Below are 19,527 nucleotides of genomic sequence, written 5' to 3' on the forward strand. Positions count from 1 at the left end.
AAGAGAGAAGAAAAAAAACATGAATAAGCAATACCATAGCTCAAAATAAAACAAATTGGCAGAAAAGAAGAAAAAAGGAAGAAAAGGGAAAAAAGAGGGCATTACACAAATGAATAACAATTACAGATTGAGTACAGTGAAAAATTTGTAGGCTGTGCAAACTGTACATGTTCTAAGAGCTTTTTTGTTAAGTGAGACTGAAATTGTAAGTAAATAATGTTTTATCTCTTGTAACCACGGGCGTCGGAACCATTGTATATGGGTGGGACAAGACCCACCCACTTTTTACGATCAATGATATTGGACCCACTCACTTTTATCATCTCTAACATTCAGCACATGTCTGTTTACCTACCCCTAATCGATAAACACTTATTATTAAACACATATTAGACGCTTTATTTCCACTTTTCTAATATTTTCTTAATTTGTATTGAAAATAAATGCCTTTCCGATTTGATATGTGATGGGAAAACGGAGAAGATTAATTTCGGCGAAAGCAGGACTCGAACCGCGGGTCGATTTGTGTCAAAACCAGATGCCGTGCGTCTTACCCCTACCCTACTATCGCTCTCAATGATATGGCGATTTACGTAATTTTGTCTTTCCGACCTATACGTTTACCAAGTAAAGCTTTATATTTTTCTTCCTTAATGTAATTGGCATCTACTCCAGTAAAAAAATTCTGAGGACCCACCCACATTTTTTTTGCTTCCGACGCCCATGCTTGTAACAATACTACAAAAACAGGTTTACAATTCGCAAATTTACATTTATGAATGTAAAATCTACACAGAAAAGAATTAGATTTATTATAAAGCAGGCTTTTGAATCTGCTTCAAAAAATCCAAAAATAACAAATTTAAGGTTCATTGAAAACCCTTGTAAGATAAAACTTGAGATAAATAAACTAACATCTTTCCAGAGCTGCAGGGCCGGCCCGTGGCATAGGCGGAATAGGCAAATGCTAGGGGCGCCACTCATCCATAGGGGCGCCAAAATGTATTACTGATACTATTTTATTCATATTAATTTGAAATATTACCAAATAAAGCGCAAAAAAAACGTAACTAAGTCCCCGCATCTTTCCGGTCCGCCTCATCAATCTCCCCCCGCCGATCTACTTGAAGTGCGTCAGAAATACAACGCGCGATCAGTTTATCGTTAGAGGAATTTGTTGTGTCGCGTCGCCTCTCGCCGCATCCAACGCAGACAAGGTTGCTTTCATTTTTTAGGGTGCTTGGCCGTTCGCGCCAGGTGTTGACACGGTGTAAGTTGCCTGATTATTTATGACGGATGGCCGAATTGAAGTGTCTAAAAAAAAGACAGAAGCTCTCTGATGCAGGGAAGATAAGGGATACACTGCTCTTCTTACGTAGTAGGCTATTTGTGTCTTGTTTCTAGTCTAAATATCTAAAATTCATAAATCAAGGTTGAAGGTGCATTTACTAGATAAGTTAAATGACAGAAGATAGTTTTCTTGTTTTCTTGAAAATAAAATCAAAATGAAGTGAGTTTTTGCTTAAAACAAGCAAAATTATCTGCCAATGGAGTGGAAAAATAATCTTGTTTCTGATTGAAATCTTGTTTCTGTCCCACAGAATTAAGATTATTTTTCTCACCCCATTGGCAGATAATTTTGCTTGTTTTAAGCAAAAACTCAAGACATTTTTCTTGTTTACTTGAAAATAAAATCAAAATGTAGTATGTCATTTTAGGCTACTCATCTAGTAAATGCACCTTGATTTAAGAATTTTTAGATATTTGGACTGGAAACAAGAAAAAGATTCTAAATAAGAAGAGCTTTTTTTGCTGTGTAAAGACAGAAGTAAAGGGATGTAGGCAAATTAGTTGAACAGTTAATGAACAGTTTATTTAATTGCATAGTAGTAAAATACTAATGTTTGCTAATTAATTCCAGTTATTTTTACCTTAAACTTTATGCAAGCAGCTGTTCTGGGTTCTCCAGAGGTCACAGCCAGTGTGATTTTGTAAAATATAAATAATATAAAAATATTAAACGCATGTAATATCACTTTTTTAATAGCCTAATGTTTTTACTCTGCAGTTGTGCAGTTTTAAGGGGGTGTATAGCCATTTTAAAATGTATTTGCCGAAATTAGTAATGATATTTATATACAGGTTTATTTAAAATGGCAACATTTTATGTAAAATTCACATTAAATATCAAAATTTCTCAGTTGAATTCCTGGTGAAAGCATGAATGCTCATAGTTTAGAAGATTGCTGCCATCTACTGGAAAACAAACACTTTTGCTAGTTCTCAATGAATAGTTTGTGCATGAATGTTAGATGCAATTACTCTTGCTATTTGTGTTTAGGCTGTAATGTGACATAGGTGTAATATTTGTACAGTTTTACTATCATCAGCCTTTAACAAATAAAAAAATATCATGAACATAATGATGGGGTAGAATGGACTGGACATCCTATAAAACAACAACAACAATAAAAATAAAACATCAATGCATTACAAAAATAAAACAGTGTTTCCACAACTTAGAATGATAACGTGTAGTGCTAAACCTTGATACAAGGGGCACCAAGTAAAATCTTGCCTAGGGCAGCAAATTGGTCAGGGCCGGCCCTGCAGAGCTGGGAAGTATAATTGCACAACCAAAACAAATGAACAAGAGTTTCAGTGTCATTCTGACAAAAGGAACATTTAGAGACAAAACTAGATCTAAATTTGTTTTTAAGAAAGTGTTTGACAGGATAAATGTTATGGAGTAATTTGAAAGATATTTCTTTAAAGTCCCTGTAAAGTCAAAACTAAACATGTGTTCTGAGTTTCTCACACCACAGATAAATGTGTTATTAACCACCCAGCCAAATTTGAATCATTAAAAAATCCGCCAAGTACATAAAATAGCTTATCAAAAACTTGAAAAAATGAGCAGCATTCTCTGCTCTCAAACGCTGGGGGTGTGTCCGCTGTCGGCGCCGAAACCACGCCCACTCACGGGAAAGCTGCCGTGGCACACAAGACAACACTCACTGATCACGAGCGTCTATGATCACGACGCACCAGATGTCGGCGGGACGGGAGGACTAAGGCCAGGGCGGGTGATAGACGGTTCTGCAGTGGATTATCAGTGAATCCCAGTTGTCTCCGGTGAAAGTTTGTAAAACGATCCAGTGTATTGTCACTGCAGACTCAGAGGCAGGCGTCGGTGGTGATCCTCAGCTCTCCATCTAGATGGCTGTTCACAAAATTAATCCACCTCTTCTTGATCATCGTGTTTGTTTTGTAAGCTGTTTTGGAAGTTGTAGACTATAGTAACTAACAGTACTGACAGTAACTCGCGATCGAGCGGGCAAACTGATGCGAATGTGCTCTAGTTATGATCGTGTTAGGGGAGGAGCCAGGCTCGGTGGCTCCAGTGCGTCATCAAGCCACCGTTTTAGCCCCGCCCAGAAAATCCTGAACACAGCAACGGTGAAAAACTGTTTAACGGTCTAACTTCTGAATTCAGTACTACATAGTTCACAGTCTTTGTAATTTGTTTCAGCAATACATTTCTAACATTTATAATGTGTTTAGAAAAAAATCTCAGAATTGCCTTTACAGGGACTTTAACTTTGTTGGTAAGGAAAAATCTATGTTGAATGGACCATATATTTTTCCAATTTAAATTATCAAAAAGGTTGTTCCAGTACGAGACTGCAGGAGGGGCAGAGACAATGTTCTCAAGGAATAGAGCTCTTATTTTAAAATTTCCAGCTCCCTTTTTTCCGGCCGAAACATATGTCACCTACAGGTGTGTTGACAGGTTCAGGAAAGGAAGTTATTCCTGAACAAAGAGTATTGTTCCTGAAAAGCATGCAGATGCCAGATGGAATAGCATCCATAACAGTGGCAAACTCTTTAGGTGTAACAGGTATACTATATTCTGAAAGAAATTCTGTATACCTAAAGAGCAGACCTTCCTTGTTACAGAGCTGGCTAACATGAAATATTCCATTATTGAACCAATGATTATAGAACAAAATATTCCTATTGTTCCATATGTAACAACGGTGGGGAGAAAAATTATGTTTGTAAATAAGAGTCCATGCCAGAAGAACTTGCTGGTGAAAGTTAGAGAGCTTTACAGGGAGTTTTTGGACATCATAATTACACATTAAGACAAACTTTGTGCCACCAAGCTGCGAGAAGACAAATTGAGGGAAAATATTCCAAATAGAGGTGGGATTATTTAGGAATCGGTTAAGCCAATTTATTTTAATTGTATTATTTAATTAATTAAAATCAATAAAGTTTAATCCACCCTTATTCTGGGAATTTAGAATCACTGACTTCTTCAAATAATGGGGCTTGTTTTTCCATAAAAATTTTAGATTCCGTCGATTACTTTACATGTGGGTTTATTAATGTACAGTGACTGAGCGGTAGGGATGGGCGATATCTTATCGTTTGCGATATACCGGTAAAAATTCTCCCCACGATAAGAATTTGTCTTCCCGCGATAATAATGATAAAGCCTAGTTGATGGCGCGACCCATCCGCACCGTGCCACCGCTGGCCGTCTCTTGATGCCCTAAGAGTTATTACTTTATCATGGCCGCGGTGGCTGCGCTCGTCAATTTGTATGGCTGAACGGGGGTTGGAGTGAGAATTTTCTTGTGGTGCCCCCGCAGCAATCGGTGCCCTAAGCACCACGCAATGGGAGCGGCGGCACTGAATCCGCATCTCACGTGCAGAGCAAAAACAACTATAGCAGAAGAGTTCATAGCTAAACGAGGGGCACCTGAGGGCAATCTGAACCTGTACATACAGATGTATTTTCACTCGCTGAGCACTTGGATTGAGCGCTTAAGAGATTCGCTCTGTCTCAATCGATCGGTAAAGCACACTATTTCTGTTCATCTCAATGAATGCGCAGTGCATTTGACGCACATTAAACACTAGTGTGAGGCGCGCGACTGATAGCGCTCAGTGTTATACACACACACTCAAAGAGAGAGCGAGAGAGTCTTATACCACACAGAATTGACGTGCTACATGTAAACAATATCCTTTGTTGTATTTTCCTGTAAAATAATGGCGTTTATTTGGAATTATTCAGCCTTTCATGAACAGGAAGAAACGAATGCACACACGGGAATCTCATTGGCTGGCGCGCACCTATTACTGTGCCTGTTTTGATTTCAGCAAATCAGTTTGAATGAGCGCTGACAACGTGATTAATATTCATGAACCCAGAAGCTCATTATTCTTTAGTGCAGTTTATTTTTATTAGTAGAAGAATTCGTGGTATTATTATCTTATCAACTCAAATTACTGAAGTTCTATCATTAAATCATTATTTTCAACTTTTTTGTAATCTGAAGACATTTTTGGGATAATTACTTTTGCTGTTTCTGCTATTTTTACCACAGTTTGCACCATGAGTGTATGAATAAATACAGAATCGGTTTACATGTAAAACTTGTCATTGATTTCAAAATTATTATTGTTTGTATTGTGATGTTTTTAGTACAGTTGCACTATTTAAACATTACCTGCACTTTTACAGAAGACAATTATATCTGCAACTTTTCCATTTCTGAAAAGGCTGGTGTGGAATTTTACATTAAAAAAAATAATATTATATATATATATATATATATATATATATATATATATATATATATATATATATATATATATATATATATATTTAAAAAAAATGTTTTATGTATTATAGGAGCCTATTTGATGACATGTACGTTTTACTTTAGATCATTGTTAGTTTTTCTGAGACTCTCAAGAATGCATGCAGCTCTCACTTGTATCCAAAAACATGGGGAATGATACTACATTTATCGTCATTGTTATCGCAATAAATACTGAAAATATCGGGATACATTTTTAAGTCCATATCGCCCATCCCTACTGAGCGGCATAAGTAAGGCGAGATAGACCCTCTGCTTTAACAAGCAAACCTCTGCCTTTCAGAGAGAGGTCTCTCTGTAGCCAGCAATTGAACCTTTTTTTTGTTTTTGTAACAATTGGGTTAAAATTTGTAGAGCATCTATGATTGTCTTTAGTTACCTGTATACCCAAATATGTAATACAATTTTTAACTGCAATACCATTAATTGAAGAAGTCATACTGGTTTTCACTGGGAGTAATTCACACTTATTAAGATTAAAATGTAAGCCTGACGCTTTAGAGAAACGCTGGAGAATATGTAGGGCTGCTGGTATTTGGAGAGAGTCTTCTAAGAACAGAGCAGTATCATCTGCTAGCTGACTAATTATTATTTCAGTATTTCCATTTAGATGACTTGCTTTGATATATGAACTTAGAAATTGTGTCGCAATCAAGAAAAGATAGGGAGATACTGGACATCCCTGTCTAACACCCCTTTTTAAGGAGAATCTAGGAGAGGTACAATTACTTAACTTAATTGAGCTATTACTATTCACATACAGCATTTTGACCATATTACAAAAAGGATCTCCAAAGCCAATTTTGTGCAGTGCTTGAAACAGAAATTCATGTTCTAGTGTATCAAATGCTTTATAATAATCTAGGAATAAAATAAAGCTTTCATTTTGAACTAAATGTGAATAATCTAACATATTAAACGTATGTTATTTGAAATATGTCTGTTAGGTAGAAATCCAGACTGCGTTTCATCAATAATGGATTTTAAAATACATTTTAATCTTTTAGCCAGAACTAAAGCTATAATTTTGTAGTCATTATTTAGCAAGGAGATTGGGCGCCAATTATCTATGAGAAGGAGATCTTTGTTTGGCTTTGGGATTAGGGTGATTATTCCCTGACATAAAGTGGGGGGAAGAGAAGTTCTCTCTGTGCTTTCCCTAAAAACCTCTAATAGAAAGGGTGCTATTTTTTTGCTGAATAATTTATAAAACTCTGAGGTGAGTCCATCATTTCCTGGAGATTTTCCATTTTTTAACAAATTAATTGCATCAAAAATTTCTTTCAAGTTAAAGGGTTAGTTCACCCAAAAATGAAAATTCTGTCATTAATTACTCACCCTCACGTCGTTTCGAGACCCGTAAGACCTCCGTTCATATTTGGAACACAAATGAAGATATTTTTGTTGAAAGCTGATGGCTGAGAAAGGCCTCCATTGGCATTCAGTACACTTATACTCCCAAGACGGATAAAAGGCACTCAAAAGATCGTTACAAAGTCCATCTCACCACAGTGACTCTACAATAATCTTACGATGCGACGACAATAGTTTTTGTGCGCAAAAAAAATCAAAATAACACCTTTTTCCAACTTGTTACTGCCTTCCGTGTGTGCCTCCACGACGCATGCGCGAGAATATGACGCAGATCCGGCGTTCGGACATATGACCCAGAAGCGATTTGTTTACAATCAGAGGAAGACGCGCGTATCTCAGCTGTTGGATTCTACATTGATCGTGCTTTAGGTCTCGGCGTAGTGCTCAAAATGGGGTTAGAGTGTGCATTTCATGGAATCCCGAGCCCCGGCGCTACGTCATATTCTCGCGCATGCGTCGTGGAGGCACACGCGGAAGGCAATAACAAGCTGGATAAAGGTGTTATTTTGATTTTTTTTGCGCACAAAAACTATTGTCGTCGCATCGTAAGATTATTGTAGAGTCACTGTGGTGAGATGGACTTTGTAATGACATTTTAAGTGCCTTTTATCGGTCTTGGGAGTATAAGTGTACTGAATGCCAATGGAGGCCTAACTGAAGCCTTTCTCAGCCATCAGCTTTCAACAAAAATATCTTCATTTGTGTTCCGAATATGAACGGAGGTCTTACGGGTCTCGAACGACATAAGGGTGAGTAATTAATGACAGAATTTTCATTTTTGGGTGAACTAACCCTTTAATGGGGGCGTCACAGAAGCTTTTATCTACCATATTCAACTGCTGTGTATTCTGGAGAGACTCAAAAAAATAATCTGCATCTTGGTGGCAAAATTTGGATGTATATAATTCACTATAGAAATTAGCACAAAACTCTCCAATACGTTTTTGATCTTCACTTAATGTTCCATCAATTATGAGTTTTGCTATATTATTTTTTTTGGCTTGTTCCCTTTCTAATCTAAAGAAGTATGCAGAACTTTGCTCACCTTCCTCAAGCCACTTTCTGCACGATCTAATGAAGGCTCCTTCAGCTTTATTTTTATAGTTTAGCAAGTTCAGCTTTTTCAGAATCAGTGATATCTTCCATATTTTTAGCTAAAAGATTGGTAATTTTAGAAATAACTTCATTCTCATAGGTTTTTCTTTTTTTAGTTAAGTCACTACTGAATTTACGAAAATATTTACACACTTCAAATTTAGTTAGCTCCCAATTATTACTGTAATTATTTTCTTCTTTTGCTTCATTCCAAAATGTACTGATAATGTCATCAATTTTGTTTCTGACTTCATCATAAGAGAGGATTGAATTATTCAGCTTCCAATAAGATGGAGTTTTATATGAATTAACATTTTTGAAAGAGGAATTTGAATAGTAATAGACTTATGATCAGATAAAGGTGAAGGTATAATGTCAGATGAAATATTATGTAGCTCTTTAGAAGCAAGCCATAAGTCAATGCGAGATTGGCATGATAGAGAGTTATTACTCCATGTAAATGCTTTTAAGGATGGGTGAGTTTCTCTCCAGCAATCAACCAAAGAAAATCTTTGCACAAACATCTTTAAGTAGTTAGAGTTATAGTTATTCGATTTGGGAGGCCATCTATCAATATTATTGTCCATAACCACATTAAAGTCCCCCCCAAAAAACCAAATAAGAATTGGGGTAGTTATTTAAGAGTAAAAGTATGCGTTTTTCCAATCGACATAAGAAACTTTCATTGTCTTTTTGTTGATTGAATCCATAGAGACTGGTAACAATAAACATCTTATCTGAAATTTCAAGTAAAAGGCACTCATAACGGCCATTGGAATCACAGTCCGAAAACAGTATTTTCCCCTTAAAGCGATGAAGTAAAATGCAAACCCCAGCTGAGCTTGATGTTCCATGGGACATCCACAGGTCCATACCCCATTGTGATCTCCAAAAATGTAAATCTTCTTTGACTGAATTACATTCTTGTAAAAAATCAAAATCAAAATTAAACTGTTTAAGGTACAAAAAGACAGCTTTGCGTTTGGTAAGGTTTCTCAGCCCTCTAACATTAAAATAAAGAATAGATAGAGCCATAACAACAGCAAAAAACACAAAAGAAAAGGAAACCTTTAAGCAAAAGTTACGAAAATATGATACAATTAACGTAGCAAGGAATCACACTTGTATAAGCATAAGCATAACAGAGCTCAGCAAATTCTATTAACAAAAAGTACTAATGTGTTAAAGTAGTGCAGTACCAAATAAAAAGTTGTAAAATTATTAACAACAGGACGGGAGTATAGAAGAACAGGTAATCTTTATTATTTAAACAGAATAATATTAAAACTCCTTGTTTTGTCCAACAGACTGTAAACCATTTACAGTAATATAAAGTGCAAAATTAACCGTTTTAAAACGTTTAGGTTACCACAATACCTGCCTAAAAGGCGTACTGTTCCGCGTAGAAATGCACCTGAATTCGTTTAACGTTAGAGATCCTGAAGAACGAAGTTGTGCGGAGTGGAGCGGATAAACAAAGTCAGAAAGCGGAGTTCATCCAGGAACACACAAAATGCTTACAGCACTCCCAGCGCCTGTTAGAAAACACACTGACGCTGTTTGTAAAACAAAACAGAAAGCACTTGAATAAGCTCATGCACGAAGAGTAAAAAGTCTAAAAGTGAGGTGCCTCTGATATAAAAAAAATAAATAAATATATGAAAATAAAATGTTTCACCATTGATCTAACAAACAGATGACATTTGATTCACAATCACCGGTCAAAAATAACTGTAGCTAATCAAACAAACATAGGCTAAGTTAAAAAAACTGTCTTTTCAGAGTAGCAAAACACTCAAAACCTTTTAGGCCAGGCCAGCATTTGAATAATATTATTAACATTGCTAGTTAAGTAAACTAAAAACAAACGAAAGCATGCAACCATCGCGAGTCTTTTCGCGAGTGTAATATTTGAACAGCGGGTTTTTCATTTCTTGGAAATGGCAACTTATTCTTGCGCCTGAATCTTATTCTACGTGTTTTATAACACTGTTGTGGGTTCAAATGCCCAACTTCTTTACGTTCTCTTGTTCCGAAACGCCGTTCGAACAGTTTTTAATGGCTGAAAAACAATTGACGCTTCGTGTGTTAGCAGGGACAACCGTCAGCGAAGTTGAGAGAAATACTTAAACTACTTACCAAGGCTAGAAAAACTCCTGAATAACTGGTTGTTATTATAATTCAGAGCGACCAAGTGAATACGGAAACTGGCTACTACCTAGTATTGGCAGCCTCATCGGAGGAGGGATCGTTCAGTTTGCGCTCATTTCACACTGACAAGCATCAAACACGTCAAAACTGAGATCAACATTATGGTCAGGATGACGTTAAAACTTTCAACGAACACGCGCACATACACACCCACACATACACGTCTATATTACTAACACTAACAGGGGACTGTTGCTCTACACACTGACCAAGAGAGGACCAGTGGTCGGTTTGAAGAAACAAAATAAGCCATACGAAATTCTCTTTTAATGGTTTTTTTTTTTTTTTTTTCATAATATAATTTCAAATATGCATTTAAAAAAACTGCCAAGAGGGGACCGGGAACACTGACCGACCTATCCAACAGGGGACATTCATGGAACTTTGTGTGTGTAAACCTTTTTTCTTTTCTTTTTTTTACAGTCTATGGTATAAACACAAAGTTAACTGGCAATGAAGTCTTTCTTCATTATGTCACACACACAGGTGATAGGGTGGATCGATTTAAAGGACAGGCGAAATGGAAAGGCAGCCGGGGTCCTTGTAGTATCAGTTAGCTGTTTGGCTAGTAGTAGCTGTGCCAGACCATAGAGACAGGGGGTGCGTTCCATTCGACCGTGAGGGGACTGCGAAGTGGACTTCAGAGGGTATTCCGCCATCTTAAGTGAGATTCCAATCCAAAGGGAGCGAACATGTTCAGTCCGAAGGGTACTGCGAACGGCGCAGGGAAGAAGGGAACATCGATACATCACTTCACAGGAAGTCAGAGCTGCCAACTCTCACGCTTTCGCCGTGTGACACACGGGCTGCGTTCGAAACCGCATACTTCCCTACTATATAGTATGTAAAAAGCAGTAGGCGAGCGAAGAGTATGCTCGAATCCTTTGTATTCATAAAAGAGTAGGCGAGAACTACCAGGGTTTTGGAGTATTTCTCGCGAGATTCGGACGTGCGTATACTGATGTTGCGTTCGAATATGCCTACTTACCTACTATATAGTAGGCGAAAACAGTACGTGAAAGGAGAAGTATGTTCGAAACCTCAGTAATCATAAAAGAGTAGGCGAGAAGTTCCCGGATGGCTTACTGATTCCGCCCAGATTGTGAAGTACCCATCGTCGGATACTTTTCTATCCCTGCCTTCCCATGAGGCCACAGGAAAGGATACGTCAGGCGGAGAAAAGCCAATCAAATATGAGTATTACAAACCAAAATCACCGTTCCTTGTGTTAAAATCGCATTTGTTGGACTACTGTAGAGTAACGTTAAACTGTTGAATTGTTAAAAGTGTAAAGACGACAGACAATATAGTGTAGTTGTGATTGGGCTGTAAAAACACGTTTTATTATGTATGAGCTCCAGTAACACACACACACATCTCCAAAGTGGATTTACATAAACGATATACTTAAAGATAAAGATGCTTACTAAATGTTTATTTAACATCTGACAGGAACATTTTCGATAAGTATTGCAGATGACATCACAGCATGAAATAGACATCTGATCAGAGTGATGTGTGTGCTATAATGTAGAGTTCACTGTGGTCAACACTGCTTACTTTACATGAACGTCAGTAATGTTAATAGATCTACATAAAGTAACTAAACATAAGTTATCTTTTTTTTTGTCCATTAGTACTGTTGATGAATTGAGGAACATTAACACATCAGCAACTACCTCAACATTTAAGGCTATTGAGCACATAAACTTTTATGCTTTTATCAAGGTGTTGTTTAAGATACAGGTAACATGAAAGTTGTCTGATGTTACAGGGGCAGAAGAGCACGTGTGTGTTTATCTGGTGGAGACAGGAGAGAGGGTGATGAAGGAAGCCTGTCATCAAAGGCTTTGAGTATACTACAGAAATGAATAAAACATACATTTAAATCTTAAGTTGTATTTTATTTTAATTTCAAACAGAGTTATTTCAGCACTTTTCTGATTCTTGATGTCTGTGCATTTGCTGCAGAGCTCCTGTGGTTGAGCCTTGCTCAAGGACACACTGGTGGTGACGGCTGCGGAGATCCAAGCAGAAACCTTCTGCTTATCAGTTCAGTGTTTAGCCCACTACACCACAAAAGTCATAAAGCTACAATACAAGTAGCATGTAATTGTAAAAAAATATTAAATCAAATATGGCAAGAAATGGGATGCTGACAACATGAATTGTAAAACGTTTTAAGTAGTCATGCTGATGGAGAGCAGGCACACGGATGTTTGGAGTAGACATCAGCAGTCAGATTGTCCCGCACATGTTCTCACTCTTGCTTCAAGGTTGTGGGGTTCAGAAGGGACATGATGGACGGCTAGGACAGACGAAGGTGTTCACGGTGCTCAACTGCTTCATCAAGCTGTGTTGAGATGGCAGCAGATGTGGGGTTCACCGTCTGTAAATGTGTGATGGTTTGTTAGAACAATACGTTTGAATAAAGCTTTGTTTCATGGTGACTTATTCATTTGTGATGTTTACTTTTATTCATTCTTTTACTCATTAATTCATGTTTCCTATTGTTGTCAGTAAATAAAATATTTTATTAACTCATGCATTTATTCATTGCTTGACTGAAAATTGGTATTCACATCGGCTGCATTTGTTCTAGTTTATTTTCATGCATCGCTATGTCATATGACAACAAGTTGCATTTTGCTTGTTTTACTAAAACAATATAATTTTCAGTAAAAAAAAAAGGTAATATAATTAAGTATTGGTCAGCATTTGTTATTATTATTATTGTAAGTGTTTTAGTGGGCTAACAATGCAATTCATTCTGAGGTAATCTTAATTTTGAATAGTGATAACTTACATTTTAAGAGTATAAAATCAATAGTGTTCTCCCAAGGTGAGATCTTCGAGCAGCTGAAAGACGTCCTCGTTGCAGACTCTGAGGGAAACCGCACAGGTCGGGCTGTGGAGTTATTTATGCTTTGAGCTGTTACTGCACCTGTCACTCATAGGCCTATCTTTTATTTTATAATTACATGGTTGTATCTTTAACAATCCTAATAATAAAACAAATATCATGGGTTTGCATACATTATATACAAAGAAAAAACAATAACAAGGTTTGATATCTTTGAATAAGGGATTGAGGGATAAAACAGGAGTTAAATTTAAAAAGGAAAATATAAAGGAGATTTAGGCCAATTTTGCTTGTGAATGACATGTTTTGCATATAAAATAAAGAAATTAACAACATATTTAAGAGATCACGATTGTGGGTTTTGGTAAGGATAAAACTGGGTCAGATTAGTAGGGTTAATATCACAAAATAAATGGGCAGCTGTTTCTTCAACAAGCCCACACAATTAGCAAGTTTAATCAATATTAAGATATTTATAGATCGATTAATTAAACCTGTCACTCGTCTTTCAAGTCGTTGCGCTTGAGATAACGTCATAGGTCACATGATAACGTCAACATGGCGCATAAAGTGCGGATCGCATTCATACTTAACGAGATCAGGCAATATAGTACCTACTCTTTTAGAGCTCGTTAAGTAAGTACTTATTGAAAATGAGTACCTACTCAATGAGTATGCGGTTTCGAACGCAGCCGCGGTTTTGCCGGTTTTCACCATAGACTGTAAAAAAAATGGACGTAGTGTCCGTGACGTCACCCATAGGATTCTGATGAGCCGTCCTGAAGCGCGTCACTCCCGGATAACAGAAAATGGGCAAAAAGGCGGGACGTGGGCGGAGCTTAAGTGACGCGATGACTAACAGACAGCAGATAAATGGCTATCCACCTGTCACTCGAAGTGGCCACGCCCTTAATTATGCAGAACTTTAAGGCTTTATATAATGTAAACGAATGAGTTATAAAAAAATTCACCCCCCTCACAGTTGTCATGAAGGGCAAAATGAGCCGTATAGACCAAAAGCACAATTTGTACCAGGCTGTAAACATGTTTTATTCTGCTCTAAAGTTGGCCATTTTAACATGGGGCTCAATGAGATTCTGCTCCCTTCTGGATCCTGTCCCTAGCGGCCAGTCGATGAATTGCAGTTTGAGGCACTTCCGTATTGGCTTCAAGAGAAACTGCGGGAGGTTGCCGCTTGGTTTTCACACGCACTCACGCCACACATCCAATTTCTCACGCAAAAAAAACCAAAACCTGACGCCGCTGATGAGCGCCGCTGAACCCTGTGCGTTGCTGTCCATAGATAAGTATAAGTAGATGCCTCATCAGCGAGTGTTTCTATGGGCCGAGTCGTGAACTCGCTTTGTGAACATTCAAATGTTGCCTGTGCGTCTGCAAGCGTAGTTACATGCATGTATGAATATCTATATCTGCAATAGACTGAAGTAGAGGATTTTATAGGATTTAGACTAAAGTTCGAAAACGTATGATAAACTAAATTATTTAGTTTATCATTATTGGTAGATAATTCTGCATAAAAAATGGTTAAACATCTTAACATTATCTTAACATCATTAATATTATTGATCATCAGAGAACCCTACATTGCTCAGCTTTTAATGAAAGCAGTGAACTCATTATAAACAAGGTAATTGGAAATAAATCATAAACCAATCAGCCATCAAAATAAATAAATTATAAAATTAATAATAAATTAGCTTATGTGTTTAATAAACATCAATATAGCCTATTTATTCAAACCAAGTTTTTAGTAGGCCTAATCATTATAGGTAGCCTATTATTTGAAAGCTTAAATTTTCAAAAATCATCCTGTTTAGCAATCGTTTTATATTAAAAAAAGCTTTATAAAATGACCAAAATCACTGAACTTTTTTTAAAACTGAATTTAAACAATTTTTAAGAACAGTGAAAATTATAAATTAGGAGTCAAAATGATAAATTATACATTCATTTAAAATATGATTATATAGAATATTCTAGTTGTATAGGCTATTTAAGCACTTTATTTGTTTCTGATGGGCCATGTGGTGGTAGGCTTTGAATGAAGAATAATGTCCTCCCCTAACTAATCTTGTGTCGTTTTTGGCTAAACATAAATCATTAAGTGCTCTTAAGAATACAATTATTCATAACATAGGCTGCAGTTAAGAATTAGTTTAATACCATTCTAATCAAAATTTCAATCAACCTACCTAATCAACCTTAAACACTGGTCTATGAATAAGGCATTATTGTGGTGCATAGGCAGTCATTTAGGCACAACAATAGTTTTCTGGTTGAATGTTTAGCTCAAGTCTAGAAGCCTCTACAAGTCAATGATGCCGAACATGAATCAGAATAATGACACAAAAAGGCAGGTCCTAGGCACTCAATCAAACGTAAAAAGGGAGAAGGAATTAATTTAAAAGCCTTTATTTGGTATGGCTTAAGTCATCTTTTAAAAAAGTTTTTTTTTGTAGTTTTTTAAAAGATTTTAAAAAAGGCTTTTTAATTAATTCCTTCTCCTTTTTTATGTTTGATTGAGTGCCTGGGACCTGCCTTTTTGTGTCATTGGATTTTTCCCTACCCCAAGAGCACCTATTACGGACTATTTAACTCTACCTGAGCGCAGAGTTGAACCTTTTGCAGTTCATGAATCAGAATAAGTTCAGGTATTGCACATCTTTAGCAGACTACCCCAAAATCCACTAGAATACAGGAAATCATATCTACTTAATCCAAAATTTCCTGGGGGTGGATCTTCATCTATGTCTGCTTCACAGAATGTAATCAATATTGTCCATCTCCAGTAGGCTGCCCATATCAATGGCTTTGGGCCTCCCCACAAACCACCAAAATGCAGGGTACAACATCAAATTAATTCCAATTCTGATATCTGAGCCACCAACTTTTGTGGCTGCGTGTGCAGCATAATTTTGATCTCCCCAACAAAATCTCACTCCAAGGTTTTTTGATAAGTTGGCAGGTATGGGAAGTAGAGAGTGAAAATCACCCAAATGTCTTTGCGCGTCCCATGCATCACCTGTCTGAACGGTCTGAACTAATGATGGTGCAGAGCCGTTGGTTGGAAGAGTTTTTAAACAGCTCTGCGATTAAGGAGTTTACATATGCATTTGAATATTCATAGTTAGTATACAAACTAGAGTATTTATGAATGGTTATGGCAATAACTGTTACATTTGTATATTATATTTTATGAATATGTAAACAAATTAAAAGTGTTGAGAAGCACCTGAGGGCTGTCATTTTTTATATTTTACTTTATTTACCTCAGGAATGTTTACTGTGCAGCTGCACTTGGGATAGAAAGTGCACAAGATGAGACCGCTACAAAGACCATTGATTAAGAATAGCCTACATTTATACATAGTTTACCAAATCAAAGTATTTTCATATTGAATGACAGGTGCAGCTTCAAATCTGTTCATAGTCAATACAGGTAACTTATAAGTAAACTGATAAAACTAATGGACAATGTTTTGATTATATGTTTTAGATAGCCTATACTGTGTGTTTTGTAAATGTATATGTTTATTATATGGTTTTCAATTTGAAAGTAAAGTAAATTGCAATATTAATTTATGTTATATCATAATCTGCCCCCGTAATTGCCTTTCTTTGATGACGTTGCAGGGCGTAGGGACAGAGCGTAGGGACCCACAGAGAGTGAATTCCATTCGACAGGGTCCCTACGCAATGTTCACTGCTCCCTACTCCCTGAGCACGGTATATCAGTTGAAGTGGACTTCGCTGACAATAATCGCTCATTTGGAACGCCCTGCAACGTCATCAAAGAAAGGCAACGACAGGTGCAGATTATGATATAGCCTAACATAAATTAATATTGTAATTTATTTTACTTCCAAATTGAAAACCATTGTGCCGGGGGGGCGTGGTTTAGCGAGGTCTGTGACGGGAGAGAGAGTCGGGAAACAGGTGCACCGTAAGTGGGTCAAGTGCAAAGCATAAACACCTGTGTCTTGTTTCAGTAATGGGCGTGGAGAGACCGGATATAAGCCATCCGGAAGAGGGCTTCAAGGAGAGAGAGACTGTCTGGAGGCTCGGGAGACACACGCACAGAGAGACGGGAGAACACAGAGAAACATTGAGATTGCCCGTACCAGTTTGAGTTTATTGTGAAACGCCAGTGGGCGTTGAAGGGTTAAGGGTCAAGCCAAACATCACTTGCCTCTTCAACAGACCCATATCCTTCATGAACGATTTTATGTTCAATATTAAAATTAGAATGAATGATAATCAATTTATAACCATTTCCTACATTTGATAAATCAGTTCTCTATATTCAAGGAGTGATTTTGAATATTGTAGTGTTTTAGTTGCTCTGTGCTTTTGAATCCAGCTCTGATGCCTGTGTCAAGATGTGCTGACAGGCAAATGTGCTTGGTGTTTGAAGTGAGAAGAGCTCAGCATGTGTTAACTGTATGTCTTCCTAAAGCGACCCCCGGGGTCATCTATGTTACAGCTATGTGACTCTTTTGGGGACTCAAAATGTAACAGAAATGTACCTCTCTGATATACTTTTCTTTCTTTATAGAATAGAATAAAGTCACTTCTGTACTAAATGTAGTATCAGCATGTTTTGCAGATTCAGCTTTGTTGATAGTTAGTTAAGATGTCCCGACCTTGATGGAAACTGGTATTCTCTGGAGTATTGTGTGTGTGCGTTGTATGATTTGTGCAGATCCAGTATTGGAGATGGTCCTTTCGGCAGACGATTCTAGACTTGGAGGCGTCTTTTCTATGACCTCCGAGGTCACTGGGGACTAATCTGGGCCTGGGCGACATCAAGTCTACGCATTTTTAGAGATATATGCTCCTATCTGTCTACGTGTGGAAAGTTGCTTACGTTGCATGTTGTTAGAACCAATCAGAATCATTTCCACATGGCAGTAATGACGTGTCTAGACCTTGAAAACAGTATAACTGTTCAGAAAATTGTATGTACGTTAGACGGAGGCGGGGAGACTGTTAGAGGGAGCGCGGCCTACGAACTCCTCTTGAGCTGGCTTCTGCTGATGAAACTGCAAACTATTCTTCAGTAAAATTTTCTTTAATTAATCTGACTCCTGACTCCTGGTCTTCATTTTTCACTACTGGTCCTGGGTCCTAAGCTGTTACCCCAACAGCGTGATTTATGTAGCTGGGCGAAAGTGGCGGCCCTTCGTAATGGCCCAGCAGCTCCGGGACTCCTGCCGCAAATGGCTGGTGGCGGAGGGGAACGGCGTCGGGAGAATCATCGACATCGTGGCACTGGAGCAGTTCATCACTCGGCTCCCACGAGGAACTCCGCGAGCTCCGCCAAGAGGGGCGGGGCTGAGCTCCGGCGGGACCAATGCTGCGCCCTCGTTCCCGCTCTCTCCACGCCCATCGCTGGGCCCACTTACCACCACAGGGGTGGCGGGTAGGTCTGGGCCGGTCTGTTGGCGTTGCGGGGACCTGGACCATTTTATGGACCGGTGTCCGATGATGGAGGTGGGGACAATGATCCGGGTCCCGGATGTCCCGCAGGCTGCCCCCGGTCAGGCTGGCTGGTACCAGATACCCGTGAGTATTAAGGGGGGTACCTATCCGGCTCTGGTGGATTCGGGTTGTAACCAAACCTCGATCCACCAAAGCCTGATCCAGCCCGAGGCATTGGATACAAGCCGCATGGTTCAGGTTCGGTGTGTGCACGGGGACGTGGTGAGGTATCCTGTAGTGTCAGTGGTGATTACATTTCGGGGGCAAAAGCATAATGTGGAGGTGGCGGTTAGTCCGCACCTCAGACATCCGCTGATTCTGGGAACCAATTGGCCAGCTTTTAAAGATTTATTGGGGTATTTGTGTGCGGATGTCTCTTGTGATTAAAGGGAGCCGGGAACGGCAGCGACTGTGCAGGTGGGAGAGACTGAACCGGGACCACTGAGCACTGACCCGTGGGAACCGAGCGCTATTGAGAGGCTGATCCTCTCGGAGCGCGATGACTTTCCCCTGGAACAGTCTCAGGATGAGTCGTTAAAACACGCTTTCGAGCAGGTCCGTTCCATCGACGGCCAGACCCTCCAACCTGAACAGCCGCTCTCGTTTCCGTATTTTGCTATTATAAAAGATCGGTTGTATAGAGTGACGCAAGACACTCAGTCAAAGGAAAATACAACCCAGTTGTTAGTGCCAAAGAGCCGTCGGGAAATGCTTTTCCAGGCGGCTCATTGTAATCCCATGGCTGGACACTTGGGACAGGGAACCACATTAAATCGTCTCATGGCCCGTTTCTTTTGGTCGGGC

General features: G+C 38.5%; 1 protein-coding gene across 4 annotated transcripts in view; it reads right to left on the reverse strand.

The window, feature by feature from the left end:
• The window catches only part of LOC307125004 (transmembrane protein 272-like), a 49,327-nt gene extending 38,763 nt beyond the window's left edge, over positions 1 to 10,564 (reverse strand). Inside the window, exon 1 of one of the 4 annotated variants that reach the window (XM_079814565.1) lies at positions 10,287 to 10,564. The gene's annotated coding sequence lies outside the window, so the exon portion shown is untranslated. Of the gene's footprint in view, positions 1 to 9,524; positions 9,677 to 10,286 lie in introns of those variants that run through there. The other 3 variants (XM_079814567.1, XM_079814566.1, XM_079814568.1) reach the window with 3 other exon arrangements.
• Between the last annotated feature and the right edge of the window lie 8,963 nt (positions 10,565 to 19,527).

This window comes from Gobio gobio (assembly GCF_949357685.1).
Source record: "Gobio gobio genome assembly, chromosome: 4".
NCBI classification, from domain to species: Eukaryota; Metazoa; Chordata; class Actinopteri; order Cypriniformes; family Gobionidae; genus Gobio; species Gobio gobio.